Source organism: Amblyraja radiata, chromosome 32, assembly GCF_010909765.2.
Source record: "Amblyraja radiata isolate CabotCenter1 chromosome 32, sAmbRad1.1.pri, whole genome shotgun sequence".
Classification (NCBI taxonomy): Eukaryota; Metazoa; Chordata; class Chondrichthyes; order Rajiformes; family Rajidae; genus Amblyraja; species Amblyraja radiata.
The window spans coordinates 31002876-31019166 of record NC_045987.1 but is presented as its reverse complement, the minus strand read 5'-3'; the positions used below and the strand labels follow the sequence as shown (position 1 = coordinate 31019166).

Here is a 16291-nt window from a genome sequence, read left to right as displayed (position 1 = left end):
ACAAGGTTCCTCATGGAAGGTTGGTTAAGAAGGTTCAATTGTTGGGTATTAATGGTGGAGTAGCAAGGTGGATTCAACAGTGGCTGAATGGGAGATGCCAGAGAGTAATGGTGGATGGCTGTTTGTCAGGTTGGAGGCCAGTGACTAGTGGGGTGCCACATGGATCTGTGTTGGGTCCACTGTTGTTTGTCATGTACATCAATGATCTGGATGATGGTGTGGTAAATTGGATTAGTAAGTATGCAGATGATACTAAGATAGGTGGTGTTGTGGATAATGAAGTAGATTTTCAAAGTCTACAGAGAGATTTATGCCAGTTGGAAGAGTGGGCTGAAAGATGGCAGATGGAGTTTAATGCTGATAAGTGTGAGGTGCTACATCTTGGCAGGACAAATCAAAATAGGACGTACATGGTAAATGGTAGGGAATTGAATAATGCAGTTGAACAGAGGGATCTGGGAATAACTGCACAGTTCCCTGAAGGTGGAATCTCATGTAGATAGGGTGGTAAAGAAAGCATTTGGTGTGCTGGCCTTTATAAATCAGAGCATTGAGTATAGAAGTTGGGATGTAATGTTAAAATTGTACAAGGCATTGGTGAGGCCAATTCTGGAGTATGGTGTACAATTTTGGTCGCCTAATTATAGGAAGGATGTCAACAAATTAGAGGGCGTACAGAGTAGATTTACTAGAATGTTGCCTGGGTTTCAGCAACTAAGTTACAGAGAAAGGTTGAACAATTTAGGTCTTTATTCTTTGGAGCGCAGAAGGTTAAGGGGGGACTTGATAGAGGTCTTTAAAATGATGAGGGATAGACAGAGTTGACGTGGATAAGCTTTTCCCACTGAGAGTAGGGAAGTTTCAAACAAGAGGACATGACTTGAGAATTAAGGGACAGAAGTTTAGGGGTAACATGAGGGGGAATTTCTTTACTCAGAGAGTGGTAGCTGTGTGGAATGAGCTTCCAGTGAAGGTGGTGGAGGCAGTTTCGTTTTATTATTTAAAAATAAATTGGATAGTTATATGGACGGGAAAGTAATGGAGGGTTATGGTCTGAGTGCAGGTAGATGGGACTAGGGGAGAATACGTGTTCGGCACGGACTAGAAGGGCCGAGATGGCCTGTTTCCATGCTGTAATTGTTATATGGTTATATATTGGTGCAATCGCACCCAACGCACCCCCCCCCCCCCCCCTTTGGACGGCAATGTGATCACCACAATGCTGTGTGCGAGCTTGGCCACGGTCCACCACGTTACACTACATTTCAAAAGCGACCTCTGTGCCACACAGCTGGGGAGATCTAAAGGAGATCCTATTCTTTCATCACCCCAGTGACCCTGGAGCACAAACCAGGCATCCCTTAGGTGTTACAACAAGACTTCAGTTGGGATCGAGTAACCGAGCATGGACATTCAGTCGTCTCTTGACTATGGTCCTCTCGGCAACTCACCACTCATCTCAGTGAGTGATCCAGTCAGGCTGAGGGAACACACTGGAATACCCAGCTGGAAGGTGGCTTCCTCCCGCACTGACTGTGGTCCTATGCTGCATGAACAACAGAGCACTGGGGACCAGGCCTTGTGCAAACCCTGGGAGTTTAAGGAGGGAGCAGCGGGCGCTACCTCACCACTGGGTCCAGAATCAGCAGGGCACTGGTTGACTGGAGCAGAGGTTTGGGGCCATGGACCACAGAAGATGGAAGATTAGTAATGCAAGTACGTGGAGACAGCAGCGAGATCCAGCCCCACAGCTTGGCAAGGGGAGAGAACGATTCAGAGTAGGCCAAACCTGGGGGGTGGGAAAGAACAGCAAGATGTCAACAACGCAAACCTCTCTCTCAAGGTTTACAATGTTCAAAGGGCCATGTGGCCCAATGTTTGTGCTGCTGTTCACAAAAGCACCATGCAACTGATCGGCCCACGGCTCAACTGTTAGTGTGCGGGGATCGCTGATCGCTGCTGACTCGGTGGGCCGAAGGGCCTGTTTCCACACTGTATCTCTAAACTAAACTAAATTAAGGATGTCAAAAGTTTAAGATAGACACAAAGTTCTGGAGTACCTCAACGGGTCAGGCCAGGCACGGAAATAGCTAGGAAAATATGGAGGAGACAGGGGGGACAGAATTCTTAGGTGGCTGGACACGCATGCGCACACTCATACACCCGCGCGAGGCTTCGGAGGCTCAATCCAGCGCTAAATGCAGCTCAACTCTGCCTGTCTCGCCGGGTTAACCTACAGCCCTGCCTGGACTGACAGAACACCAGCGCTGCTTCTCCGCTCTGGCTGTAAACCTGGGCCATATTTCCCGCAAGTCCAGGCAGGGCTGTAGGTTAACCCGGCGGTACAGGCAAAGTTGAGCTGGGTTTAGCGCTGCTTCTCTGCGCTGGCATGTGGGCCTGGGGGCATCGCTCCCGTCTGACTCCCGACGTCTCTGGCCACCCGTTGGGGGGGAGGGGGCACTCGGGTGGGGACGGGACACGTCGGAGAGCAGGGATCGCTGATTTGGACTGTTTACCCTCCTACCATCCGGGAGGCGCTACAGGTCTCTCCGTTGCCGAACCAGCAGGTCCAGGAACAGCTTCTTCCCGGCGGCTGTCACTCTACTCAACAACGTACCTCGGTGACTGCCAATCACCCCCCCACCCCCCGGACACTTATTATCACTTATTATTATTTATTTAAATCATTTGCTATGTCGCTCTTCCAGGGAGATGCTAAATGCATTTCGTTGTCTCTGTACTGTACACTGACAATGACAATTAAAATTGAATCTGAATCTGAATCTGAATCGATCCTGGCTGCGGATGAAGCGCAGGTCTGTGCAGAGAGTATTTTGCAACGATTATAGAGCGGAGCTATAATCTTTGGTGTTTTGGCACGTCTCCCACCTCCAATCACCGCACTCTATCCTCAGTCCCACCCCGCCTCTGACCGATACCTCGCTCCTCTAATGATCACGCTGAATCATCATCCCGTCCCCATTGCCTGCTGACCGACATCTCTCTCGTCCAATCAACGCCCTCGATCATTAGTCCCACCCCCACTGTCTCGTGGAAAGCGGAGATTGCACCGGGTTTAAAAATCCGGATTACAAAAAATGGAGGGGGGAAATCGACCACCACCTCTCAAAACAGAGGTGTTCCCCCTGCCCTCCCCGGGATTTCCACCCCTGGGGCAGTCAGCATCTCCGTTTGAAAAAGGATGGGTGACGTTTTGGGTCGGGACCCTTCTTCAGACTTCAAGCCTAAGAATTGATTTAGTTTCTAGAATTACAGCAAAGAGTAAAAGGTGATAAGTGATAGGAGGAGAATTAGGCCATTCAGCCCATCACTTCTACTCCGACATTCCATCATGGCTGAACTATCTCTCCCTCCTAACCCCATTCTCTTGCGTTCTCCCCTTAACCCCGTACTAATGAAGAATCTGTCTATCTCTGCCTTAAATATATCGACTGACTTGGCCTCCACAGCCTTCAGTGGCAATGAATTCCACTGATTCACCACCCTCTGACGAAAGAAATGTGCCGGTGCCCTGCTTCTACCCCCCGCGTTGCCCTCCCCGGACACGTACCGACGGGCTCCTGCCAGTCGCTGCTGTCGCTGAGGTGCAGAGAGCGCTGAGACTGCTGAGAGCGCTTGGAGGCGTTGCTGACGTTGCTGATGTAGCTACTCAGACTGTTGACTGAACTGTTGGACGGTGAACGTTTGACACCAGGCACAGGTCCCGGCCTCTTGCTGTTTGACCTTTTCTTGTGCAACCTGAAACGATAAAGGGCAATGATTTAGGACGGAGGCAGTCCAGGACTGCGAAAGAGAAGCAAAAAAGTAACGATGATAAAGGAAACTGGCCATTGTTAGCCGTTTGCTAAGTGAGAATGAGAAGCTGGTGCGACTAGGGTGGGGGAGGGATGGATAGAGTCGCTTGTCAGAACTGGGAAGGGGGGTGGGGAGAAGATTGTTTCACACGGGGAAGGCATATCATGACTCTCTCTCTCCCTCCCCCCCCCCCTCCTCAAGGAACAGCAGATGCTGATTTATTAAAAATAAGCCACAAGTGCTGCAGCAACTCAGCGGGCCAGGCAGCCTCTGTTCACGTTCCCTCCAACATCCCTCATGAGCCCATCCACCGAATGGCTTCATCAACAACTTATTGGCATGGCAACCCTGCCCTTGGCCTATGGTAGATATACGCTACATCCGATCATCCTCCACCTGAGATTCCAAGCAGGAAAGAAGAGGTTGTTGGAACTTTCCTTGAGTTTGTCTAGAACTTTTTCCTGTAGGGAAAGGTTCAGTTGGGGTTGGGGGGTGGAGGGAAAGGGAGGGGGGGATTGGGAGTTGGGAGGCGGGACTGGGGGAGGAGAAGGTAGAGGGGAGAGTTGGAGTTGTGATACACAGCTCCCTGAGTGAGGTACTAGGGTGGAGGCTGCATCTTTACTGTTAGAAAGGAGCATAGCTTAGAGAGGAAAGATCGAGAGGGAGGGGGTGGGGGAACGAGACAAGAGAGAGTTAAAGAGACTTACTTGACGGTAGTCTCCTTGTAAGAGGGAGCACTGGATTTGACGGAGCCGCTGCTGCTGGAGGTGTCATTGCGGGGTTGGTAATAGCCGTTGGTGGCCAGACGGGGACTGCGGCGGGACATCCTCACCGTAGCACCACAACCCCGAGCCTCAGCCCGAGCACGGCACGTCGAGTCTTCCGCACTAACTGTGAGCAAAGAGAAAGGCAGAGTGAGGGGCAGCTCTGCACTGGGCATTGGCACCCTGCACGCTGGCCCAGAGAGGGAGGGGTGGAGCACATTGCACATGGCAGGGCACATGGTAATGGGGGTAGAGTGCTGACATGGATAGAAAATTGGTTGGCAGACAGGAAACAAAGAGTAGGGATAATCATAAACTGTGATGTGGAGAGGATGTTTCTAGGACCTGAGGTCATAGCCTCGGAATTAAAAGACGTTCCTTTTGGAAGGAAATAAGGAGTTATTTCTTCAGTCAGAGGGGGATGAATTTGTGGAATTCACTGCCACAGAAGGTTGTGGAGGCCGTCAATGGATATTTTTAAGGCCGAGATAGGTAGATTATTGATTGGTACGGGTGTCAGGGGTTATGGGGAGGAGATGGGGTTAGGAGAAAGGGATAAATCAGCCATGATTGAATGGTGAAGTAGACTTCATGGGCCAAATGGCCCAATAATTCTCCTATCACTTATGAACTAATGAAAGTAGGGTACTGTCCGATTCACCTCCGCCCCATTGCGCACATTGGACAGTCTCTGGAACTGATGCACTACAATGCTGAGAACTATATTCTGCACTCTGTATCTTCCCCTTTGCTCTACCTATTGAACTTGATTTGCCTTGATTGTATGTATGAATATTTTTAAACTGATTTGATTGGATAGCTTACAAACCAAAGCTTTTCACTGTATGCCAGCACATATAACAAGAATAAAGCTAAACCTGAGGTACAGAAAGGATCCAGGAGCCTTGGCCCATCGAGTCCATGCTGACAATCAATCTCCCTTTCTATGTTCTATGTTCATAAGTTCATATGGTCGAAGAGCAGAATTGCCATTCGGCCCATCATTTACTACACCATTCAATCATGGCTGATTTATCTTTCCCCATCATCTCCTTTCTCCCGCCTTTCCCCATAACCCCAAAGCGACCTAATTTTCACAATCTTACACACTAGGGACAATTTACAGAGGTCAATAAACCTACAAATCCGCACGTCTTTGGGACTAGTTATAACTAGCTGTATCAAGTGTCTAACACATGGCTGCCTGCGCCCGCTGCCTGAACGGAAGAGAGTCACAAGTGCTTGAACAATCACAAATCCTCCTGCCCCTCGCTCTTCACCCACTGGTCTGCAAACCCATTCCATTTCCATCATTTGTCCAGTTTCTTTGAGACGTTCTCCGGATCTGCTTCCTTCTCTGTTTCAGAGCAAATGTGACCAAAAACCAAGAACCCCAGAGGCAGCGGGTTGTTTCCAATCACTAGAGTTTAGGTACAGTGCGGAAACAAGCCTTCGACCCACCGAGTCCACACCGACCAGCAATCCCCGCACATTAACTCTACCCAATTTTACATTTATACAAAGCCAAATAACCAACAAACCTATATGTCTTTGGAGCTTGGGAGGAAACGGAAGATCTTGGAGAAAACCCACGCGGTCTCAAGAACATACAAACTCTGTAAATACAGCACCTGTAGTCGGGATCGAACCCTGGTCTCTGACGTTGCAAGCGCTGTAAGGCAGCAACTCTACACTGCACCACCGTGCCACCCTTTTAAACCTGCATTGTCAACACAATGACTTTGTCGTCCTTACTCACGACTTCTCCTCACTCACTATCCTTTGTGATTTTACACGTCTCCCCCAACCCCTCCTACTCACCCCCACCGGCCTGCCCACATGGCTTGTGTAGGAAGGAACTGCAGATGCTGCTTTACGCCAAAGATGGACACAAAAGGCTGGAGAAACTCAGCGGGACAGGCAGCATAGCTGGAGTGAAAGAATGGGTGACGTTTCCGGTCTTTCTTCAGACTGATGTCAGGGGAGTGGGAGAAATCCTTATCTATACACTTATAGATTTCCTTGTCTATACACTTCCTTATCTATGTACCTCCCACTCCCCTGATATCTGTCTGAAGAAGCGTCTAAACCAGAAACGTCACCCATTCCTTCTCTCCAGAGATGCTGCCTGTCCTGTTGAGTTGCTCCAGCATTTTGTGTCTATCTAAGACAATACAGGGACCAGACAATCCAACTGGAACCAAGTGGAGCTTTACAGCCCCCACCTGACTATGAGCTCATAAACAAGGCTTCCTCAACAGTCTAAAGGGCCTGTCATGCTTAGGCATTTTTTTCGGCGACTGCCGGCATCTGACATAGTCGCAGCAGGTCACCGAAAATTTTCAACATGTTGAAAATCCAGCGGTGACCAGAAAAAGGTATGACGCTTTGGACGACTATTCACGATCATACAGGCGTCACGTGTCGACAGGTCTGGAGCCATTGAAGGGAGAGGCTGAGGCTGCTGTCTGGGGGAGGGAGAGGACGAGGCTGCAGCCTAGTCCTTGCCCCAGGTCCCGCTCCTCTCTCTCCCTGCGGGCCCGGAGCAGCAGACCCCGGACCCCACACCGGCTTGAACCCAGCCAAGGGCCCGCAGCCGCGCTCAGGGCCCAGTCCATGTCTGTGTCCTCTCCCCAAATCTAAAGCCCGGGCCCAGCTACAGCCCCGGGGCTCGGCCCACGCCAGGCATCTTCACCTTCCCTCTTCTTTCCCCTCTCCTCCTCCCTCAATCACCTCTCCCTCCCTCAGTCACTCCCTTCCTCCCTCCATAACCCCTCTCCCTCCCTGCTCCCCCACTCCTCACCTCTACCCTATCCCACCCCCCCACGATTTATTATGTAAATGAGATTTGGATTCCCTGTGTGACGTTATTGTGAATAAAAACAGAAGAATTTTAATGAAACAGATTTTAGAAAACATAGAAAATAGGTGCAGGAGTAAGCCATTCGGCCTTTCGAGTCTGCACCGCCAATCAATATGATCATGGCTGATCAAGCTGATTTTGTTTAGAATTTTATGTAAATGAGATTCGGGATTCCATCGTGATGTCATTGACAGGCAGGGCAAGTGGAAGCGGCTTTAAAAGTAGTTTTTGTAAAGTTTCAAATATCAATAACTTGTACAATATTTCTTTAAAGTGTGCGGTTAGATAATTCAGCGGTGAAGCACCCCTGGGCTCTGACAGCGCTGCCATGGGTCGGTGTTTAAGGGGAGGCAGTCAAGGGGTTGAGGCTGGGAGCTGCCCCCATCCGTAGGGCCCCCGGCGCAGGGAGGAGCGGTCACCTGTGCGGGGCCTGGGACCGACACGACAGACAGACAGACAGACTCACTGAGTGATGGTCCCTGCGGGGTCCAAGCTGCAGAACCTGCCCTGCAGTGCCGGGAAGAAGGAGCGGGAACGTGACCACTTCAACCACTCCCCTTCTGGTCGCCGCCTGTCCTCGCCGCACCTAGAGTATAATATAGTATAGTAGATGATGGTAGGGTAGAGTAAGGCTGAGCAGAGCAGACACCAGACACGACCTCCTCCAACGCCGTCTGTCTGTGTGTGTGTGTCTATGTCCCGCCCCCCGGTGCCGCTGCCCATTGGCTGCATTGTTCAAAATGCTACATTCTAGAGTGTTAGTTTGTGTCGTGGTTCCAACCCCCGGGGGGTAGGGACAGGAACAGTGACAACTGCGGCACCACCACCCCCACGTTCCAACCAGGACCACCCTCACCTCCCCTCCCTGATCCCCACCTCCACACAAAAGCCTCACTCTGACTATAAAAGATGAATTAGCAGCACATTTGGATAGCAGTAGCAGGATCGGTCCAAATTCTTTGAGGATGTAAGTAGGAAAATGGGCAAGGGAGAGCCAGTGAATGTAGTGTACCTGGACTTTCAGAAAGCATTTGATAAGGACCCACAAAGGAGATTAGTGGGAAAAATTAGAGTGCATGGTATTGGGGGTAGGGTACTGACATGGATAGAAAATAGGTTGGCAGACAGGAAACAAAGAGTAGGGATAAACAGGTCCCTTTCAGAATGGCAGGCAGTGACTAGTGGGGAACCGCAAGGCTCGGTGCTGGGACCGCAGCTATTTACAATATACATTAATGATTTAGATGAAGGGATTAAAAGTACCATTAGCAAATTTGCAGATGACACAAAGCTGGGTGGCAGTGTGAACTGTGAGGAGGATGCTATGAGAATGCAGGGTGACTTGGACAGGTTGGGTGAGTGGGCAGAAGCAGTTTAATGTGGATACATGTGAGGTTATCCACTTTGGTTGCAAAAACAGAAAGTAATATTATTATCTAAATGGTGTCAAGTTGGGAAGGGGGAATACTGCGAGACCTGGGGGTCCTTGTTCATCAGTCACTGAAAGTGGGGCCAAGGAAAGAGCGTTCACGTCGCGGCCCTGTTTCAACCAATCTTTCCACCACCACGCACAAGAAGCACAAGAAGCGCAAGACAGACACCATTGTGCAGGTGCCGAGAAGTGTGTTCAGCTCTGGCTGAACAACTTCTAATCTTGTGTGTGGACTCGATAAGAAGAAGAAGTCACTGAAAGTAAGCATGCAGGTAGAGCAGGCAGTGAAGAAAGTGAATGGCATGTTGGCCTTCATAACAAGAGGCGTTGAGTATAGGAGCAAAGAGGTCCTTCTGCAGTTGTACAGAGCCCTAGTGAGACTACACCTGGAGTATTGTGTGCAGTTTTGGTCTCCAAATTTGAGGAAGGACATTCTTACTATTGAGGGAGTGCAACGAAGGTTCGCCAGGTTAATTCCTGGGTTAGCGGGATTGTATTATGTTGACAGAATGAAGCGTCTGAGCTTGCATATTCTGGAATTTTGATGGATGAGAGGGGATCTTATTGAAACAAATAAGATTATTAAGGGTTTGGACATGCTAGAGGCAGGAAACATGTTCCCGGTGTTGGGAGAGTCCAGAGCCAGGGTCCATAGTTTAAGAATAACGGGTAAGCCATTTAGAACGGAGATGAGGGAAAACTTTAACACACAGTTGTGAATCTGTGGAATTCTCTGCCTCAGAAGGCAGTGGTGGCCAATTCTTTGGAGGCTTTCAAGAGAAAATTAGCTAGAGCTCTTATAGATAGCGGAAACAAGGGATATGGGGAGAAGGCAGGAACGGGGTACTGATTGTGGATGATCAGCCATGATCACAGTGAATAGCGGTGCTGGCTCAAAGGGCCTACTCCTGCACCTATTGTCCCCTCCTGATCCCGACACAACAGCACCACACCCCTCCCACACCTTCACACACCCACACTCTTACCCCTTTCACCTCCTACACCCCACCAACCTGACCCTCACACCACCAATACCCTGACAACAACAGCACCACCCTGACCTCAACATTACAACACCACCCCCACACTCACACATCCTCACCACCCTGACCATCACACACCAGCACCACAGCAGCAGCACCACCCTGACCCTGATCCCCGTCCCCCTGACAAAACAGCACCAGCACCCCTACACCAGCACCAACTATCCCGATCCGCACCATCACACCAGCCCTATCTTGACCCACACAACACCAGCACAACATCATCGCCCCCTCTCCTACACCCTCACCACCTGACCCTCACACCAGCACCAGCCATACCACCATGCCCCCCATCCCACCCCACTCCCCCATCACCTATCCTCCAACCCCACAAAAGCTCCTCCCACCCCTACCCCAACTTCCTGACTCCCAACTACCCCCCACCCCCACGCCCACCACCTCCACCATATCCACCCCCGCTCCCCAACCCCCACACACCCCTCTCGCCCACCCCCACCACTCCACACCCCCATCCCCTCCATCCTCGCACCACACCCTGTCACTCTCACCCACCATCCCCCCCGCCACGCCCCACCAACCCGAACGCCCAGCAACCCCCATCAACCTCAATCTCTCCCAACACCTCCAGCGACCATCCACCACCCCTCTCCTCACCCACACTCCCCTCCACCCCCAACACCCCATCCCCCGCCACCATCCTGATACTACCACCACACACCACCACCAGCCACACCCCCTAATCCCCATTACTACCCGCGACCCTTCAATCACTCCCACCACCCCTACCAACCCACCACCACTCCCACACCCACCCCCCCCCCCCCCCCCCCCCCCCAACACCTTTACTCAGTCCGCCTGGACCTACCTGATCTCCCGGATGCTAAACACATTAATTCTCCTTCACATTCCCACTCAGACATAGAAACATAGAAAATAGGTGCAGGAGGAGGCCATTCAGCCCTTCGAGTCAGCAGCACCGCCATTCATTGTGATCATGGCTGATCGTACCCTATCAATAAGCCGTGCCTGCCTTCTCCCCATATCTCTTGGCTCCACTAGCCACTAGAGCTCTATCTAACTCTCTCTTAAATCCATCCAGTGACGTGGCCTCCGCTGCCCCCTGTGGCAGGGAATTCCACAGATTCACAACTCTCTGGCTGGAAAAGTTTTTGATAGTTTCAGAGAAAACGTCCAACGTCCGCAATGAAATAGTTTGTAAAAATAAGGACTGTGTCCCCACACAGGCCACAACTCACCAATGGAAGGATCTTTCAGTAGTCTGATAACATCATAATAAGAATACATAAGATTCACAGCAACGTGGTCCTATAGGGGGGTTGCACGTTAGGTCACTGGGTCATAGGGCTTGACGCACGGAGCCGCACAATCCATCTGGAGGACATCCGCAGCTTCCGGTATATGTTATTAATGCAAGAAACGCGTACTATCCTACCTGTTAAAAACCGCCAAAATGTTGAATTTTTGCTCTGTAAAAAATTGTGGAAGTCGGGGCAAGCGTGAGAGACATGTACCTAACTTCAGAATTCCAAACGTGAAGCGAAATGTAGGTAAAGAGAAGCGAGAGCTGAAGGGACAACAACAGCTAAAGTGCTTGGCGAACATTGGCCGTGCAGATATCGGAATTGAAAATATTGGGAATTATCGCATTTGTTCACTGCATTTCATTAACAGTAAGGCATTATTTGTGGTTTTTCTTGATTCCTTTGTTATCTAAAAAGTCTCAGAAGTGATAGATCTGGCTGTAAATTTTGCTTCAGAGGCGTTTTCTTTTTGTATATAAAAACCCACTTGAGATCCATGGGCGATTTAAAAATTGTACAGCCAGATTTATCACTTCTGAAACCTTTTAGATGCCAAAGGAATCAAGAAAAAACACAAATAATGCCTTAGTGAAATGCGAATTGTTGCGAGTGAGGAAGGCGCAGATGTGTTTCTTCACCAGCCTCTCAATGCATTTCATGACTACCGAGGTGAGGGCCACTGGACGGTAGTCATTCAGACAGGCTGGGTAGGCATTTTTAGGTACCGGTACAATTATGGATCTTTTGAAGCAGGCAGGGACCACGGACTTGGCCAGGGAGAGGTTGAATGTTGTTGTCCCTTGTCTAGTCTGATAAATGTTTATCTCAAAATGCCATTCTAACACACTCTTTTGTCTCCTGCATAAAACTTCATAAATTCTGGAATGAAATGTTTGAAATTTTTACAAAACTATTTAATATAAAACCTGACCCTAATACAGAAATGATTATCTTTGGATCAATGGAAGATGGGAATAAGCTAAATACGTTTCAAAAATCTCTCCTTAATTATGGTTTATTAACGGCAAAAAAACATACTTAAATTTTGGAAAAATGCGCCAACACCAACGCTCAAAATGTGGATTTCAAATATGTCGGAAACGGCACATCTTGAAGAAATGCGACTCCTCCTAGCAGGTAAAGCAGACCAATTCTTAGTGATTTGGTCTCCTTTTATCGATTTGTTACAAGCATATGGTGCAACACAACCGTAGAAATAAAATGTTTCAGAATCGGGTGACCAAGAACATTAAATAGATATATCTCTCTCACTCTCCTTTTTTTCTACTTTGTTTCTTTCTCTTTCTACCTCCTCTTTTCTATCTCTCTCTTTTCGTGTACTTCTCTCGGGCTATCTTACTATCTCACGCACCACTCTATGATAATCTCTCCTTTTTCCATTATTTTCTTCCTTACTCCTTTTATTATTAAATTAAAAATAAGAAGTTGTATATGAAATGTAATATGTCAATAAGTATTAGGTACAGTGGCACCACATTATTGTACTTACTTCTAAAGAAAAAAAAAAGAAAAAAAAAGAATATTGTCGTGAGCACCGGAGCTAGCTGCGTTGCACAAGACTTAAGTACTGGCCCCGAGATGCCATCTGGGCCTGCAGCTTTCCTCATGTTCACCCGTGTCAGAGCCCTCCTCACATTGTGCTCGGACAACATGAATGTGTGCACGTTCCTCCCTTCAGCTTCGTTAGCCAGCACGCTGACGGTATAGTCGTTAGTCAGCAGACCTGGGAACGAGCGTAAAAGGAGTTCAGGTCATCAGCTAGTGAAGTGCCGGCACTTGCGGATGAGGGGGGGGGGTTGCTCCGGTAGTTGGTTACAGTCCGTAGCCCCTGCCACAGGCGTCTGGTGTCCTGCTGCTCCTTCTGTGACTCCATCTTGTCTCTGTACCTCATTTTTGCGTCTTTCACCGCCCTTCGCAGTCTGTAGAACTCTGGCTTGTTTCCATGTTTCCGGATGCCGGGCCAGAGTTGTAAGCAGCGGTGCGAGCATTCAAGGCAACACAAACGGACCCGTCTACTCGGGGTTTTGATTCGGAAAGGTGCTTACCTTTACCGTGGGGACGATGTTATCGGCTATTGTTGCGATGAAATCCATGACTGCTTCCGCGAACTCACTGACGTCACTGGAACTTGCTTGGAACATATTCCAGTCGACATCGCTCAGTGCATCTTGCAGCATGGCCTCTGACTGATCGGACCACCGCTTTACGTCCCTCGTCACTGCCGCTTCCCGAACTATCCTCTGTTTATACTCCGGCAGCAAGAAAATGGCTGCGTGGTCAGATTTTCCTAGGGGAGGGAGTGTAACGGCCTTGTAGCCTTTCCTGAACGGCATGTAGCAGTGGTCCAATGTTCTCTCCCCGCCTGGTGGCACACGTGATGTGTTGGTAGAAGTTCGGCATGACCTTCTTGAGATTTGATTTATTAAAACCTCCAGCCACCACCATAGCCGCATCACAAGCAGTACTTGGAACAGCAAGTTGACAAAGCCCATCTATCATAAACCATAGAAAACTGGGGACATTAGAAGATCTCCAAAGACCTTGGCACATCAACCAGAAACAAGTAGAATAACTGTAGAGGGAGAAACAGCAAGAGGCGAGAAGATTCTACATTCGCCTCAAAATATCAAACACTGGATGGACAGGGCCTGGAAAAATAACTCTAGGCCCAATGTTTCAAGATCGGTTTATCGTCACATGTACCAATTGAGGTACAGTGAAATTCAAATGTGTCTGCAGTAGTGAATCCTACAGGGCAGAAGAATACATTGACTATTTTCATAATCAAACTGGCACAGCAACATGCCAACTATATCAAAGACAACACTTCACACAAACATGAACTCCCTCACAGAGTTGCCCACCAAACCTGTACTCCTTACTATGGGCATCCTGCCTGACCGGCTTAGTTACTCCAGCACTTTACGACTTTAGTTTGCAAACCAGCATCTGCAGTTCCTTGATTTTCATCCCAAATCTTCCCTGGTTTCAGGGCTTCTACAAACTTTGGCATCTGTGCATTACAGGGAAAGGAAACGGGTCACAGGGCAATAAAGAACACAATTATATCTAGTTTGTAGACAGCACTCGCAATGTGCAGTAAATTCATAGAACAGGTAATTCCAATTTGTGGTCAACACTCCCACCATGTGGTGATCCTCTGCACTGCAGGCCCATCTGATCTGTGGACGAAGTACTGGTTTGACTTGGCAGCAACAACAATTATTGGCAATATCCTCAGAAATCTCGTCTTCACACTTTCAAATGGTCTGCAAACATTGGAGACAGATTGGATCAGATCTTTGGGGAATTTTGCACATCCTTACTCCAATCCACAGCAGACTTATTTTTCCAAGTCACTGGGTTCACAGTAAGAATGCCCCCCCCCCCCCCCCCCCCGGGTCCCTTCAACCCAATATTCTACATTATCCCTGTATCTGTTCCAGCTCCTTGTTCCACATTGTGCTTCAATCATTAACAATTATCACTGATCAACATTTTATTGCAGATAGACAAATTGCTTGAGTAACTCAGTAAGTCAGGCAACATCGCTGGAGGAAAAGGATGTGACATTTTGGGTAAGAACCCTTTTGTTCCATCCCAAAGTCTCTTGTTTGTCCAGAGATGCTTCCTGTCCCACTGAGTTACTCCAGCTATGTGTCTATGTTTGGTATAAACCAGCATCTGCAGTTCCTTGTTTCAACATCACCCAGATTCAATTTCAGTTGTGATAAGGTTAGGGCATCATCACTTTAGTAAAGATACATCCTTTTATTCTGACACTGTGTCCTCTGGTCTGAGACTCTCTCACTAGTGGAAACATTCGTTTAGTTCTGAGATACAGCACAATTCCAATTTCACCAGAAAAAAACAAATAATTAAAAACCCTGGACACAAAGAGAGACTCCCTGTCTCTACGCTGAACACTGCTCCCAACGACTGCCCAGGCCCACTGCTCCCATCCACAGCCCAGGCCCACTGCTCCAGTCCACTGCTCCAATCAACAGCCCAGGCCCACTGCTCCCATCCACAGCCCAGGACCACTGCTCCCATCCACAGCCCAGGACCACTGCTCCCATCCACAGCCCAGGACCACTGCTCCCATCCACAGCCCAGGACCACTGCTCCCATCCACAGCCCAGGACAACTGCACTCAGACACGACCACAACTCTCCCTTTTATACACAGCAGCTGACAATTTCCTAATCAGCTCCAATCAAGCCAATTACCGCATTAACCCTTCGCCCACCAGTGGCCAATCAATGTTTGTTGCACAAATCACGATATCCACCTGGGGCAGGAGTTGTCTGTGGGACTTGTTGCTCTTTGCATAAAGTGGCTGCTTGCATTTTCTTAAGTCAGAGACAACCCTACCACGCAGAATCAGAATTAGGCCATTCAGCCCATCGAGTCAACCCCACCAATCAATCATGGCCAATCTATCTCTCCCTCCTAACCCCATTCTCCTGCCTTCTCCCCATAACCCCTGACACCCGCACTAATCAACAATCTATCTACCTCTGCCTCAAATATATCCACTGGCTTGTGGCCTCCACCGCCGTCTGTGGCAATGAATCCCACAGATTCACCACCCTCTGGCTAAATAAATTCTTCCTCATTTCCTTCCTAAAGGAAGGTCCTTTAATTCTGAGGCTGTGCCCTCTGGTTCTAGACTCTCCCACTAGTGGAAACATCCTCTCCACATCCACTCTATCCGGGCCTTTCACTGTTTGGTGACGTTTCAATGGTCCCCCCCCCCCCCAATCTTCTAAACTCCAGCGAGTACAGGCCCAGTGCCGAAAAACGCTCATCGCACGTTAACCCACTCATTCCTGGGATCGTCCTTGTAAACGCTAACTCTTTTGTTTTGCTGATGTTGAGGGATGGATTGTTATCCTGACAATAGGTGCAGGAGTAGGCCATTCGGCCCTTCAGGACAAAAGGTTCTCAATGTCTTCCCCATATTCTATCTCATCTTTGCTGCTCATGTGGCTGAAATAGTGTTCTGACCAGTGGACGGACTTCTCAATCCCATTGACCTGAGACCTGGCCACTAGTTGTGGGTGGCA

At 49.1% G+C, this 16291-nt stretch overlaps 1 long non-coding RNA gene across 1 annotated transcript; it reads right to left on the bottom strand.

The window, feature by feature from the left end:
- Positions 1–1721: 1721 nt before the first annotated feature.
- Positions 1722–3785, bottom strand: LOC116990891. The gene is made up of 2 exons (XR_004416651.1): positions 3572–3785; positions 1722–1789 (listed from the first exon to the last, which is right to left on the bottom strand). It is a non-coding gene; the product is annotated as an uncharacterized LOC116990891 (long non-coding RNA).
- Between the last annotated feature and the right edge of the window lie 12506 nt (positions 3786–16291).